The sequence below is a fragment of the Coregonus clupeaformis genome, chromosome 12, assembly GCF_020615455.1.
Source record: "Coregonus clupeaformis isolate EN_2021a chromosome 12, ASM2061545v1, whole genome shotgun sequence".
Taxonomy (NCBI): Eukaryota; Metazoa; Chordata; class Actinopteri; order Salmoniformes; family Salmonidae; genus Coregonus; species Coregonus clupeaformis.
The window spans coordinates 18622180-18637956 of NC_059203.1; positions in this window are offsets into that span (position 1 = coordinate 18622180).

The window sequence follows — 15777 nt, forward strand, 5'->3', positions numbered from 1 at the left end:
TTTCAGCTGGCCTAGAACAGAGAAGCTTGGCTGGTTTACAGCTGTCCTAGAACAGAGAGTATCTAGGCTGGGTAGACAGGTTGAACATGGGGTAGCTAGGCTGGGTAGACAGGTTGCAGCTCTCCTAGAACAGAGGGTAGCTAGGCTGGGTAGACAGGTTGCAGCTCTCCTAGAACAGAGGGTAGCTAGGCTGGGTAGACAGGTTGCAGCTCTCCTAGAACAGAGGGTAGCTAGGCTGGGTAGACAGGTTGCAGCTCTCCTAGAACAGAGGGTAGCTAGGCTGGGTAGACAGGTTGCAGCTCTCCTAGAACAGAGGGTAGCTAGGCTGGGTAGACAGGTTGCAGCTCTCCTAGAACAGAGGGTAGCTAGGCTGGGTAGACAGGTTGCAGCTCTCCTAGAACAGAGGGTTGCTAGGCTGGGTAGACAGGTTGCAGCTCTCCTAGAACAGAGGGTAGCTGGGGGAAGAACTATGGGCAGACTAATAACTGGTAACAACATGTTACTGAGGGTAGCTGGAGTAAGAACTATTAGCAGATTAATAACCTCCTCAAATTAGTGGATTCGGCTATTTCAGCCACAGCCGTTGCTGACAGGTGTATAAAATTGAGCACACTGCCATGCAATCTCTATAGACAAACATTAGCAGTAGAATGGCCTTACTGAAGAGCTCAGTGACTTTCAACGTGGCACCGTCATAGGATGCCACCTTTCCAACAAGTCAGTTCGTCAAATTTCTGCCTTGCTAGAGCTGCCACAGTCATCTGTAAGTGCAGTTATTGTGAAGTGGAAACGTCTAGGAGCAACAGCGGCTCAGCCGCAAAGTGATAGGCCACACAAGCTCACAGAACGGGACTGGCGAGTGCTGAAGCAACATTCACTACCGTGTTCCAAACCTTCTCTGGAAGCAACTTGAGCACAATAACTGTTCGTAAGGGAGCATCATGAAATGGGTTTCCATGGCCGAGCAGCCGCACACAAGCCTAAGATCACCATAGGCAATGCCAAGCGTTGGCTGGACTGGTGTAAAGCTGGCCGCCATTGCGCTCTGGAGCAGTGGAAATGTGTTCTCTGGAGTGATGAATCACACTGCAGCATCTGGCAGTCCGATTGACAAATCTGGGTTTGGCGAATGCCAGGAGAATGCTACCTGTCCCAATGCATAGTGCCAACTGTAAAGTTTGGTGGAGGAGGAATAATGGTCTGGGGCTCTTTTTCATTTTTCGGGCTAGGCCCCTTAGTTCCAGTGAAGGGAAATCTTAACGCTACAGCATACAATTACGTTTCAGACAAGACATTCTGTGCTTCCAACTTTGTGGCAAAAGTTTGGGGAAGGCCCATTCCTGTTTCAGCATGACAATGCCCCCGTGCACAAAGCGAGGTCCATACAGAAATGGTTTGTCAAGATCGGTGTGGAAGAACTTGACTAGCCTGCACAGAGCCCTGACTCCAACCCCATCGAACACCTTTGCGATGAATTGTAAAGCCTGCGAGCCAGGCCTAATCGCCCAACATCAGTGCCCAACCTCACAAATGCTCTTGTGGCTGAATGGAAGCAAGTCCCCGCAGCAATGTTTCAATATCTAGTGGAAAGCCTTCCCAGAAGAGTGGAGGCTGTTATAGCAGCAAAGGGGGAACCAATTCCATATTAATGCCCATGATTTTGGAATAATAATATAATATGCCATTTAGCAGACGCTTTTATCCAAAGCGACTTACAGTCATGTGTGCATACATTTTTACGTATGGGTGGTCCCGGGGATCGAACCCACTACCCTGGCGTTACAAGCGCCATGCTCTACCAATTGAGCTACAGAGGAGATGTTCGACAAGCAGGTGTCCACATACTTTTGGTCATGTAGTGTATCTCTGAGGTTTCCCATTTGTACGTTTAAGGTTTGAGTGGTACTTCCTGGATAGTATCATAGTCACGTTGACACTATGACCCCCACATTGACCACTCCTCATCTCATACTATCCACATAGTCTTATAGTCCCCACATAGTTTTTAATATAATACTGGTAAATTAGACTCTAGGGATTAATGTAATACTGGTAATTTAGGCTCTAGGGTGTTAATATAATACAGGTAACGTGGGAGAACACTACTCATCATAGTGATGTATGAAAAAGGTAGCAGATATCATCCACAACACATACAGTGGCTTGCGAAAGTATTCACCCCCCTTGGCATTTTTCCTATTTGTTGCCTTACAACCTGGAATTAAAATTGATTTTTTTTTGGGGGGGTTTGTATCATTTGATTTACACAACATTCCTATCACTTTGAAGATGCAAAACATTTTATATTTTGAAACAAACAAGAAATAAGACAAAAAAACTGTAAACTTGAGTGTGCATAACTATTCAGCCCCCCCACCCCCAAAGTCAATACTTTGTAGAGCCACCTTTTGCAGCAATTACAGTTGCAAGTCTCTTGGGGTATGTCTCTATAAGCTTGGCACATCTAGCCACTGGGATTTTTGCCCATTCTTCAAGGCAAAACTGCTCCAGCTCCTTCAAGTTGGATGGGTTCGCTGGTGTTCAGCAATCTTTAAGTCATACCACAGATTCTCAATTGGATTGAGGTCTGGGCTTTGACTAGGCCATTCCAAGACATTTAAATGTTTCCCCTTATACCACTGGAGTGTTGCTTTAGCAGTATGCTCAGGGTCATTGTCCTGCTGGAAGGTGAACATCTGTCCCAGTTTCAAATCTCTGGAAGACTGAAACAGGTTTCCCTCAAGAGTTTCCCTGTTTTTAGCGCCATCCATCCTTCCTTCAATTCTGACCAGTTTCCCAGTCCCTGCCGATGAAAAACATCCCCACAGCACGATGCTGCCACCACCATGCTTCACTGTGGGGATGGTGTTCTCGGGGTGATAAGAGGTGTTAGGTTTGCGCCAGACATAGCATTTTCCTTGATGGCCAAAAAGCTCAATTTTAGTCTCATCTGATCAGAGTACCTTCTTCCATATGTTTGGGGAGTCTCCCACATTCCTTTTGGCGAACACCACACGTGTTTGCTTATTTTGTTCTTTAAGCAATGGCTTTTTTCTGGCCACTCTTCCATAAAGCCCAGCTCTGTAGAGTGTACGGCTTAAAGTGGTCCTATGGACAGATACTCCAATCTCCGCTGTGGAGCTTTGCAGCTCCTTCAGGGTTATCTTTGGTCTCTTTGTTGCCTCTCTGATTAATGCCCTCCTTGCCTGGTCCGTGAGTTTTGGTGGGCGGCCCTCTCTTGGCAGGTTTGTTGTGGTGCCATATTCTTTCCATTTTTTTAATAATGGATTTAATGGTGCTCCGTGGGTTTTGGATATTTTTTTATAACCCAACCCTGATCTGTACTTCTCCACAACTTTGTCTCTGACCTGTTTGGAGAGCTCCTTGGTCTTCATGGTGCCACTTGCTTGGTGGTGGTGCAGACTCTGGGACCTTTCAGAACAGGTGTATATATACTTAGATCATGTGACACTTAGATTGCACACAGGTGGATTTTATTTAACTAATCATGTGACTTCTGAAGGTAATTGGTTGCACCAGATCTTATTTAGGGGCTTCATAGCAAAGGGGGTGAATACATATGCACGCACCACTTTTCCGTTAGTAATTTTTTTAGAATGATTTGAAACATTTTGACTATTTTGTGTATGTCCATTACATGAAATCCAAATAAAAATCCATTTAAATTACAGGTTGTAATGCAACAAAATAGGAAAAAACGCCAAGGGGGATGAAAGCTTTTGCAAGGCACTGTAGGTGTTGTGATATTCGTACAACATGGGAAAATGTCAAATGTGTTCAGCAACAAATACAGTAAGCACATTGGATTTTAACACTGATCAATTTGACTCACACATTTAGTCTACACTTCCCTTTCTGCACTATATCCTGTCACGTCAACATTCTGCCTCCTGTGTCTCCCGGCACAGTGAAAAACAAGTGTATATAAACTAAACCATTGATTTGTGAAGTGCACCATGGGGGATTTGCCTGTAAATCAGTCGTCCAACAACGCTGCCACTTGATTCACGCCTTAGCAAATATATAATGTTAAGTGGCAGTTTGCAGACCACATAGCAGACACACACAAACACACACACACACACACATACACACACACACAAACACACACATACACACACACACACAAACACATCACTACAGAGAAGTGGGCCAAGCTTGTCAAAACGTACTCCAAAGTTCAAGATGTAATGATAGTTTCCCCCCGTTGCTACTTGTCAAGCCTCTAGTCAAGCCTCTTCACTATAGTTTGATTACATACTCAAGTAACATGCCGTAGGAGCATATGTTATTTTATATTGGCATTCTTCTGCTCAGTAGGAACCCATATTTACATATTCAGCCCACTAAAAATACAAAAATAGCCATGGACCATTGAATTGCGTAACAGAGTGGCTAATCATTAGGCCCTCCCTGCTTTTGTGTTGTATTTATCTGCAGCATTCAGCATTCTCTTTCTCCCCAAGAGCTTCATAAATACATCTGAAACTATAGAGGATGGGAGAGCTACCCCTTCATCAAAAGCAAGTCAAATAGCATGTGTGTAAAATGTAATTACTGTGATTGAATGTTACATTTAGGATGACATGCAGGACAACTGTTTACCTCAGTGTTTACAAAGCCTGCACTAGCTAATACCTGAATTATTGCCCAAATGTAAAGGGAAACAAGAAGATACTGTGCTCCTGTGCTCCTATGCTACCGTGCTCCTGTGCTCCTGTGCTCCAATGCTACCGTGCTCCTGTGCTCCTGTGCTCCTATGCTACCGTGCTCCTGTGCTCCTGTGCTCCTATGCTACCGTGCTCCTGTGCTCCTGTGCTCCTATGCTACTGTGCTCCTCAGATATACAATATTCCTCTATCAGATGCCTGGGTCATGTTCATTGTGTGTATGTGTGTGGTGTGTGTATGTGCGTGGACGTGTGTGTGTGTGTGTGTGGTGTGAGTTTGTGTGGTTTGTGTGTGTATGTGTGTGTGTGTGTGTGTGTGTGTGTGTGTGTGTGTGTGTGTGTGTGTGTGGTGCGTGTGTGTATGTGTGTGGTGTGTGTGTGGACGTGTGTTTGTGTGTGGTGTGTGGACGTGTGTGTCTATGAGTTCAGTTCATTCTGACACCATCACCAGCTCGTTAGTGATCTATATTGTACAGCAGGAGGAAAATGTCTAAATCAAAGTTCTGGTAAAAAGTTATCTTGAGTGGAGTCTACTTTATTTAAGAATGCAGGTTTTAGACAGAAGCAATTGTTGAGAAGGAGACGGGGAGACGGGATAAGTGAGGGAAATGGAAAAAATAAGGGATTGAAAGGAAGTAGCAGGAGGAGGAGGAGGAAGTACTTATTCATGGGTTGATGAAAGGAAGTCTGGATGATGTCTGATCTGGAGGAGTCTAACTACACTGTGAGACATTGGTATATTGATGTATGTATAAGATGATACCAGTTGCTCGTAAGTGACAGGCCCAAGACGTGGGCCGATGTCAGTCTGCGTCCCAACGGCACCTTATTCCCTATTTAGTGCACTACTTTTGACCAGGGCCATAGGGCTCTGGTTGAAAGGAGTGCACTATACAGGGAATAGGGTGTAATTTGGGAGGGAGCTCTGGTCTTGCGTCTTCCCTCTCTCTCTCTCTCTCTCTCTCTCTCTCTCTCTCTCTCTCTCTCTCTCTCTCTCTCTCTCTCTCTCTCTCTCTCTCTCTCTCTCTCTCTCTCTCTCTCTCTCTCTCTCTCTCGCCCTCTCTCTCTCTCTCTCTCTCTCTCTCTCTCTCTCTCTCTCTCTCTCTCTCTCTCTCTCTCTCTCTCTCTCTCTCTCTCTCTCTCTCTCTTCTCTCTCTCTCTCTCTCTCTCTCACTCTCTCTATCTCTCTCTGTCTCTCTCTCTCTCTCTTTCTGTATGATTGCAGATCCTTTTACAAGAGGTTTGTCTTAATTTGCTTCCATCGCATGCTAGGAATATGGGACCAAATACTGTTCACCTAAAATGTAATACAGGGAATAGGGTGTAATTTGGGAGGCAGCTCTGGTCTTGCGTCTTCTCTCTCTCTCTCTCTCTCTCTCTCTCTCTCTCTCTCTCTCTCTCTCTCTCTCTCTCTCTCTCTCTCTCTCTCTCTCTCTCTCTCTCGCCCTCTCTCTCTCTCTCTCTCTCTCTCTCTCTCTCTCTCTCTCTCTCTCTCTCTCTCTCTCTCTCTCTCTCTCTCTCTCTCTCTCTCTCTCTCTCTCTCTCTCTCTCTCTCTCTCTCTCTCTCTCTCTCACTCTCTCTATCTCTCTCTGTCTCTCTCTCTCTCTCTTTCTGTATGATTGCAGATCCTTTTACAAGAGGTTTGTCTTAATTTGCTTCCATCGCATGCTAGGAATATGGGACCAAATACTGTTCACCTAAAATGTGGGGACTATGTACAAAATGTGATGTAATTATCTAAAACGGTTCACCCGATATGGATGAAAATACCCTCAAATGAATGCTGACAGTATGCGCTTTAACCTCATAGTCATTGTATTATTTCAAATCCAAAGTGCTGGAGTACAGAGCCAAAACAACAACAAATGTGTCACTGTCCCAATACTTTTGGAGCTCACTGTATATGACACTGTCAAGAAAAATTAAGACCATCCTCTGTCACTTTACTTGGACTAAGAAAATACACTTTATGACACTGTCAAGAAGCATCATGACCATCCTCTGTCACTGTACTTGGACTAAGAAAATACACTTTATTATCATAATCATATAAGCCAGATATGCCTATCAGGTACATGACCTCACAGTATGTCAGTCACAAAGAGGCCTGCTCCTGAAATCTGCTCCTCCATTCATCCCAGTCACCATCAACAGAGCATCGGGGTAGGCACACGTCCGACATCAATGTGCACAATTACAATGATAATTTCACACGGTCAATTTCAGAACATTTAATGAAAACATACTAACATAATCATATTGTTGACATGTAGGCTATTGTGTAATGGAATGGTTTTCCTTGAGTGGTAGGTTTAGTTGGTTTTGATGTATGATGGTTCTTATGTATGTGTCGTAAGTAGCCATAGAATGAAGGTGTAAATATATGTGTCATGACATTGTTATGAACATATTGTAGGGATCCGCACAGACAGCTGTGTGTTATGAGAGTTATGATGTTTGTTGGTTTTGTTGTACTTACCAGTACCCAGTGTTCGCGGGGTCTGACATGCCCAGTCAACCTGCTATCTGCCAACCACGGGAATGCCTGGAATGTTCTGGTGCTGGGCATCCTGGTGGTTGGTGGAGGAGGGGGGGGGGGGTTGGCAGGGGGGGGTGGAGCATCGCTAGTTTAAGACCATGCTTAGCCATTGTTCTCCCTCTTACGTCCGGTCTTAACAAGAGCTGGTCACGGTTGTTTTTTTACGGTTATCCTCGATTTATTTTCCGTGGGCTACGGCCAAAACAGTAGCCTGTGTTGAGTTTGGTTAATAAACCGGGAATTCGTAAACTCAAACCTCTGTCTGGACATAATTTATCATCAACATTACAATATTATGACAGGTTATGACAAGTTATGTCAACTTTTATGACATATTATGACATGGTTAATGTGTTATGTGTTCTATGTTATGTGTTATGACACTAGGTGTCAAATAAAGTCTTATAATTTAGGAGTATTTACGGTTGAAGTTGGAAATTTACACACACTTAGGTTAGAGTCATTCAAACTAGTTTTTCAACCACTGCACTAATTTCTTGTTAACAAACTATAGATTTGGCAAGTCGGTTAGGACATCTACTTTGTGCATGACACAAGTACTTTTTCCAACAATTGTTTACAGACAGATTATTTCATTTATAATTCACTGTATCACAATTCCAGTAGGTCAGAAGTTTACATACACTAAATTGACTGGGCCTTTAAACAGCTTGGAAATTCCAAAAAATGATGTCATGGCTTGAGAAGCTTCTGATAGGCTAATTGAGATAATTTGAGTCAATTGGAGGTGTACATGTGGATGTATTTCAAGACCTACCTTCAAACTCAGTGCCTCTTTGCTTGACATCATGGGAAAATCAAAAGAAATCAGCCAAGACCTCAGAAAATCAATTGTAGACCTCCTTGGGAGCAATTTCCAAATGCCTGAAGGTACCACGTTCATCTGTACAAACAATAGTACGCAAGTATGAACACTATGGGACCTCGCAGCCGTCATACCGCTCAGGAAGGAGACGTGTTCTGTCTCCTAGAAATTAACGTACTTTGGTGCGAAAAGTGAAAATCAATCCCAGGACAACAGCAAAGGACCTTGTGAAGATGCTGGAGGAAATAGGTACAAAAGTATCTATATCCACAGTAAAACGAGTCCTATATCGACATAACTTGAAAGGCCGCTCAGCAAGGAAGAATCCACTGCTCCAAAACCGCCATAAAAAAGCCAGACTACGGTTTGCAACTGCACAAGGGGACAATGATCTTACTTTTTGGAGAAATGTACTCTGGTCTGATTAAACAAAAATAGAACTGTTTGGCCATAATGACCATCGTTATGTTTGGAGGAAAAAGGGGTTACTTGCAAGCCGAAGAACACCATCCCAACCGTGAAGCACGGGGGTGGCAACATCATGCTGTGAGGGTGCTTTGCTGCAGGAGGGACTGGTGCACTTCACAAAATAGATGGTATCATGAGGAAGGAAAATGATGTGGATATATTGAAGCAACATGTCAAGACATCAGTCAGGAAGTTAAAGCTTGGTCGCAAATGGGTCTTCCAAATGGACAATGACCCCAAGCATACTTCCAAAGTTGTGGCAAAATTACTTAAGGACAACAAAGTCAAGGTATTGGAGTGGCCATCACAAAGCCCTGACCTCAATCATATAGAAAATGTGTGGGCAGAACTGAAAAAGCGTGTGCAAGCAAGGAGGCCTGAAAGCCTGACTCAGTTACACCAGCTCTGTCAGGAGGAATGGGCTAAAATTCACCCAACTTATTGTGGGAAGCTTGTGGAAGGCTACCTGAAACGTTTGACCCAAGTGAAGCAATTTAAAGGCAATGCTACCAAATACTAATTGAGTGTATGTAAACTTCTGACCCACTGGGAATGTGATGAAAGAAATTAAAGCTTAAATAAATCATTCTCTCTACTATTATTCTGACATTTCACATTCTTAAAATAAAGTAGTGATCCTAACTGACCTAAGACAGGGAATTTTTACTAGGATTAAATGTCAGGAATTGTGAAAAACTGAGTTGAAATGTATTTGTCTAAGGTGTATGTAAACTTCTGTCTTCAACTGTAGATGATGTTACCTAGATAGATAGTTAGCTAACTATAGCTACTGAAACAGATGATGACACATACTAGATAGTTAGCTAACTATAGCAACTGAAACAGATGATGACACCTAGCTAGATAGTTAGCTAACTCTAGCTACTGAAACAGATGATGTCACATAGCTAGATAGTCCATATTATGGCAAGAAGAGCTCAAATAAGTAAAGAGAAACGACAGTCCATCATTACTTTAAGACATGAAGGTACGGAACATTTCAAGAACTTTGAACATGTCTTCAAGTGCAGTCGCAAAAACCATCAAGCGCAACGATGAAACTCTCATGAGGACCGCCACAGGAATGGAAGACCCAGAGATACCTCTGCTGCAGAGGATAAGTTCATTAGAGTTACCAGCCTCAGAAATTGCAGCCCAAATAAATGCTTCACAGAGTTCAAGTCACAGACACATCTCAACATCAACTGTTCAGAGGGGACTGTTTGAATCAGGCCTTCATGGTCGAATTACTGCAAAGAAACCACTACTAAAGGACACCAATAAGAAGAAGAGACCTGCTTGGGCCAAGAAACACAAGCAATGGACATTAGACCAGTGGAAATTTGTCCTTTGGTCTGGAGTCCAGATTGGAGATTTTTGGTTCCAACCACCGTGTTTTTGTGAGACATTGTGTGGGTGAACGGATGTTCTCCACATGTGTATTTCCCTCCGTAAAGCATGGAAGAGGAGGTGTTATGGTGTGGGGGTGTTTTGCTGGTGACACTGTCAGTGATTTATTTAGAATTCAAGGCACACTTAACCAGCATGGCAACCACAGCATTCTGCGGCGATACGCCATCCCATCTGGTTTAGGCTTAGTGGGACTATCATTTTTCAAAAGGACAATGACCCAACACACCTCGGGGCTGTGTAAGGACTATTTGACCAAGAAGGAGAGTGATGGAGTGCTGCATCAGATGACCTGGCCTCCACAAACCCCCGACCCAAACCCAATTGAGATGGTTTAGGATGAGTCGGACGGCATAGTGAAGGAAAAAGCAGCCAACAAGTGCTAAGCACATGTGGGAACTCCTTCAAGGCTGTTGGAAAAGCATTCCAGGTGAAGCTGGTTGAGAGAATGCCAAGAGTGTGCAAAGGTCTCATCAAGACAAAGGGGTGGCTATTTCAAGAATATATAAAATATGTTTCGATGTTTAACACTTTTCTGGTTACTACATTATTCCATATGTGTTACTTCATAGTTTTGATGTCTTCACTATTATTCTACAATGTAGAAAATAGTAAAAATAAAGTAAAACCCTTCAATGAGTAGGTGTGTCCAAACTTTTGACTGGTACTGTATATGTGTGACGTAGTCAATCACCATCAGACCTGCCTATAATTCTCACTTCGTTTTTGTGTTGAAAAACTATATATAACTCCATTAACATATGACCCCAAAGTAATATGTTCTTGCAATTTGTAGTCTATGACATTTTAGATTGACATATGATAATTTTTCTCGAAGTAGTTTGGATGTAGTGAACTACTTTTTCAAAGTAATTTTAGCTCAGTAAACTATATTCACATGGGGCGGCAGGTAGCTTAGTGGTTAAGAGCGTTGTGCCAGTAACAGAAAGGTCGCTGGTTCTAATCCCCGAGCCGACAAGGTGAAAAATCTGTCGATGTGCCCTTGAGCAAGGCACTTAACCCTAATTGCTCCTGTAAGTCGCTCTGGATAAGAGCGTCTGCTGAAAATGACTAAATATATAAACGGGTAGCTTTAGTGTAGCTTAACATCTTCCATTGTGAAGTAATTGGTGGCTTTGTAAACTATGTTTCAGAGTTGCTTCCCTGGCTCTGTTCATATGGGATGGCGGCTTTTGATCCTATAGCGGTACTAACGCAGTTACAAGACTTCCCACCAAGCACTATATTATTATTATTCATGTCATGTGTTGGATGGCAATAGCTAACACAGGGATTTCACTTTCTATTTTCCATGTTTCTGTTCCCTGGCACAGGATCTCCTTTTCACACTTCCCTCCCTCCTAAAGCAGTGTTTTCCCTCCTGATATCCCCTGTTCCCTCCCTCCTAATGCAGTGTTTTCCCTCCTGATATCCCCTGTTCCCTCCCTCCTAAAGCAGTGTTTTCCCTCCTGATATCCCCTGTTCCCTCCCTCCTAAAGCAGTGTTTTCCCTCCTGATATCCCCTGTTCCCTCCCTCCTAAAGCAGTGTTTTCCCTCCTGATATCCCCTGTTCCCTCCCTCCTAAAGCAGTGTTTTCCCTCCTGATATCCTCTGTCTCAGTAAGCCAGTCACCTTCATGTATTTGTACGCCTCATTTCCAACTGCAGTAACCTGATCCACAGACAGCTGCTAGCACAGAGCAACCACCAGCCACCCAGCCTGTCCAAATATGTCTGAAAACACGAGCTGATTAAAATTAGCCCCTGTCCTTCCACATGCAGGAGAGGAGGGGAGGAGGGGAGGAGGGGAGGAGGGGAGGAGAAGAAGGGCAGTCAGTGGCCTGTGGACAACAGATCTGGGTTGAAATAGTACTTGTTTTCATTCAAATACTTCAACTGAGCTTGATTGAGCTTGCCTGTCAGAATATAACTATTGGAATAGTCCTAAAAGTGCTACATTTGCCCATGCAATTCACTTAGACTTTGAGTCAAATGCTCAAAGTAGTTGAAAGAAATCACAAACTGTTTGAACACAGGCAGGTCTGCGTAGAGAGAGACAACAGTCTGTAGCTCTTCCTCCACCTCCTCCTCCTCCACTCCCACCTCCACCCCTTCCTCCTCCACCCCTTCCTCCTCCACCCCTTCCTCCTCCTCCACCCCTTCCTCCTCTTCCACCCCTTCCTCCTCCTACACCCCTTCCTCCTCCTTCACCCCTTCCTCCTCCTCCACCCCTTCCTTCTCCTCCACCCCTTCCACCTCCTCCACCCCTTCCTCCTCCTACACCCCTTCCACCTCCTCCACCCCTTCCTCCTCCTCCACCCCTTCCTCCTCCTCCACCCCTTCCTTTTCCTCCACCCCTTCCTCCTCCTCCACCCCTTCCTCCTCTTCCCCCCTTCCTCCTCCTCCACCCCTTCCTCCTCCTCCACCCCTTCCTTCTCCTCCACCTCTTCCTCCTCCTCCACCACTTCCTCCTCCTCCACCTACACTCCCAACTCCTCCTCCACCCCTTCCTCCTCCTCCACCCCTTCCTCCTCCTCCACCCCTTCCTCCTCCTCCACCTACACTCCCAACTCCTCCTCCTATACCTCATCCTCCCTAGACCACACACAGACTACCAGGGTGACAGAGAGGTAGTTACAGGACACTGGACCTGAGGCCCTGTTGGCACCTGGTGTTCCCTTTCCACTTCCACTCCCTCTACTAACCTCACTACAGGGTCTGTCTGTCTGTCTGTCAATCAGGTAACCAGACCTGGGTGGTGTTTGTACTTTAAAAACAATTCCCATTGCTTCCATTGCACCAATTATTCTCAATCCAATGTGACTCGTTTCAGGAAACTAGGCGTATGTCGCAGGTCAATACTTCACAGGAGGGCCGTTTGAATGTAAACTTTTTTATTTTTATCAAATGCGTTTTTTGGAAGAAATGCCTTCTGGAACATGTGAACTTTCATATGCCTTAATAACAAACTTGTATGCCATCTGTAAATATGAATAAAATGGTTAAATTACGAGCCTAGTTGGTTAAACCACAGAGAAAGACAGCAACCATCCCACTAGCCATGATTGGCTGAGATAATGAGTTATGCTGGACATGCGGAGAGAGGAGTTCGGATTGGTCTACCATATAGCACGCTTCTGTCTATTTGAGCTGGTCAGTATGTGTAGGTAATCCAGTCTAAAGCGGCATTTAAAAAATGTTTTATCGTGTAGTGGAGCTGCATAAGTGTTGCTCTCCACTTTCTGGAGGATCGAGTTTTCAAATCAGTGGAATAGGAATATGATAGCTAACAAGATGGAGAAAACACCTGTCTCCGGATTACATCTTCAAACTAAGGGCAACCATGGCATCCGTGACAGGGAGATGCGTCCATCATGCATGATGTATACGGTTAAGATAGCCTAGCTAGCTACATTTTCAGATATTACACGTTTCTAATTTTGACAGAAAGTGGTTTAATTTAAAGTTAAAGATTACTGTTAGCTAGTTCGCCTCTTCACTGTTGACGTTGAGACTGGTGTTTTGCGGGTACTATTTAATGAAACTGCCAGTTGAGGACCTTTGAGTCGTCTGTTTCTCAAACTAGACACTCTAATGTATTTGTCATCTTGCTCAGTTGTGTGCATCGGGGCCTCCCACTCCTCTTTCTATTCTGGTTAGAGGCGGTTTGCGCTGTACTGTGAAGGGAGTAGTACACAGCGTTGTACGAGATCTTCAGTTTCTTGGCTATTTCTCGCATGGAATAGCTTTCATTTCTCAGAACAAGAATAGACTGATGAGTTTCAGAAGAAAGTTATTTGTTTCTGACCATTTTGAACCTGTAATCGAACCCACAATTGCTGATGCTCCTGATACTCAACTAGTCTCAAGAAGGCCAGTTGTATTGCTTCTTTAATAAGCACAACAGTTTTCAGCTGTGCTAACATAATTGCAAAAGGGTTTTCTAATGATCAATTAGCCTTTTTAAAATGATAAACTTGGATTAGCAAACACAACGTGCCATTGGAACACAGGACTGATGGTTGCTGAAAATGGGCCTATGTACGCCTATGTAGATATTCCATAAAAAATCAGCCGTTTCCAGCTACAATAGCCATTTACAACATTAACAATGTCTACACTATTTCTGATCAATTTTATGTTATTTGAATGGACAAAAAAAATTGCTTTTCTTTTCGAAAACAAGGACATTTCTAGGAGACCCCAAACTTTTGAACGGTAGTGTGTGTGTGTGTGTGTGTGTATATGTATGTGTGTGTATATGTATACTTTTTTTGTGTTCTCTAGGGCAACGGTGTCTAGATGGAATTTTAATTTGTGGTCCTGGAAACTGGATCTTTTTTGGAACAACATTATTTTTGTCTTACTGAGATTTTCTGTCAAGGCCCAGGTCTGACAGAATCTGTGCAGAAGATCTAGGTGCTGCTGTAGGCCCTCCTTAGTTGGGGACAGTAGACATTTGACTTCAGATTCTAGTAGGGTGAGGCCGGGTGCTGCAGACTGTTCTAGTGCCCTCGCCAATTCGTTGATACATATGTTGAAAAGGGTGGGGCTTAAGCTGCATCCCTGTCTCACCCCACGGCCCTGTGGAAATAAATGTGTGTGTTTTTTGCCTATTTTAACCGCACACTTGTTGTTTGTGTACATGGATTGTATACTGTTGTATGTTTTTCCCCCAACACCACTTTCCATCAATTTGCATAGCAGACCCTCATGCCAAATTGAGTCAAAAGCTTTTTTTGAAATCAACAAAGCATGAGAAGACTTTGCCTTTGTTTTTGTTTGTTTGTTTGTCTTTTAGGGTGTGTAGGGTGAGTACGTGGCCTGTCGTACAGGCCACGTACTCACCCTACAAATTACACATGACATGAAGTAATTTTTCTCAATGTCTTTCTTGGGTTTTTGCATTTTTCATCAAACTAGTTGTCATTGTTGTTAATTTTCTTAGGTTTTCTGCTTGACATTTTTAGATTTGATAGGGAAGCTGAGTGGTCTAAAATACAGTTAAAGTTTACTACTGCCATGTTTACACTTTCACTATTACAGTGGAACGTTTTGGCAAGAAAGTTGTCTAAAAGGGATTGAATTTGTTGTTGCCTAATTATTTTATGGTAGGTACTTTCCTTCCATCTATAGCATTTCTTTATATTATTCAGTTCCTTTGGCTTTGATGCCTCATGATTGAGTATTGCTCTGTCTCTCTGTCTCTCTCTCTCTCTCTCTCTCTCTCTCTCTCTCTCTCTCTCTCTCTCTCTCTCTCTCTCTCTCTCTCTCTCTCTCTCTCTCTCTCTCTCTCTCTCTCTCTCTCTCTCTCTCTCTCTCTCTCTCTCTCTCTCTCTCTCTCTCTCTCTCTCTCTCTCTCTCTCTCTCTCTCTCTCTCTCTCTCTCTCTCTCTCCGTCTGTCTGTCTGTTGTGTGACAGTGTCAGTTCATAGTTTGCTCCTAGCTCCCTTTATTCAAACAAACGACCTGATGTCAGAGCAACTCTTTCCCACCAATAGCAGCTAGAGAGTAGCACACACACACACACACACACACACACACACACACACACACACACACACACACACACACACACACAGACACACACACACACACACACACACACACACACACACACACACACACACATACACACACACACACACACACACACACACACACACACACACACACACACACACACACACACACACACACACACACACACACACACACACACACACACATAAACACACACAATTCAGTGAGTGATGCAGCTATGTGATGTAAATAATGAACCACACAGAGGTAGGGTGTTAGAATTGAAATGGAGCAACTATGCTCCTCTGAGAGTAAAGTCATA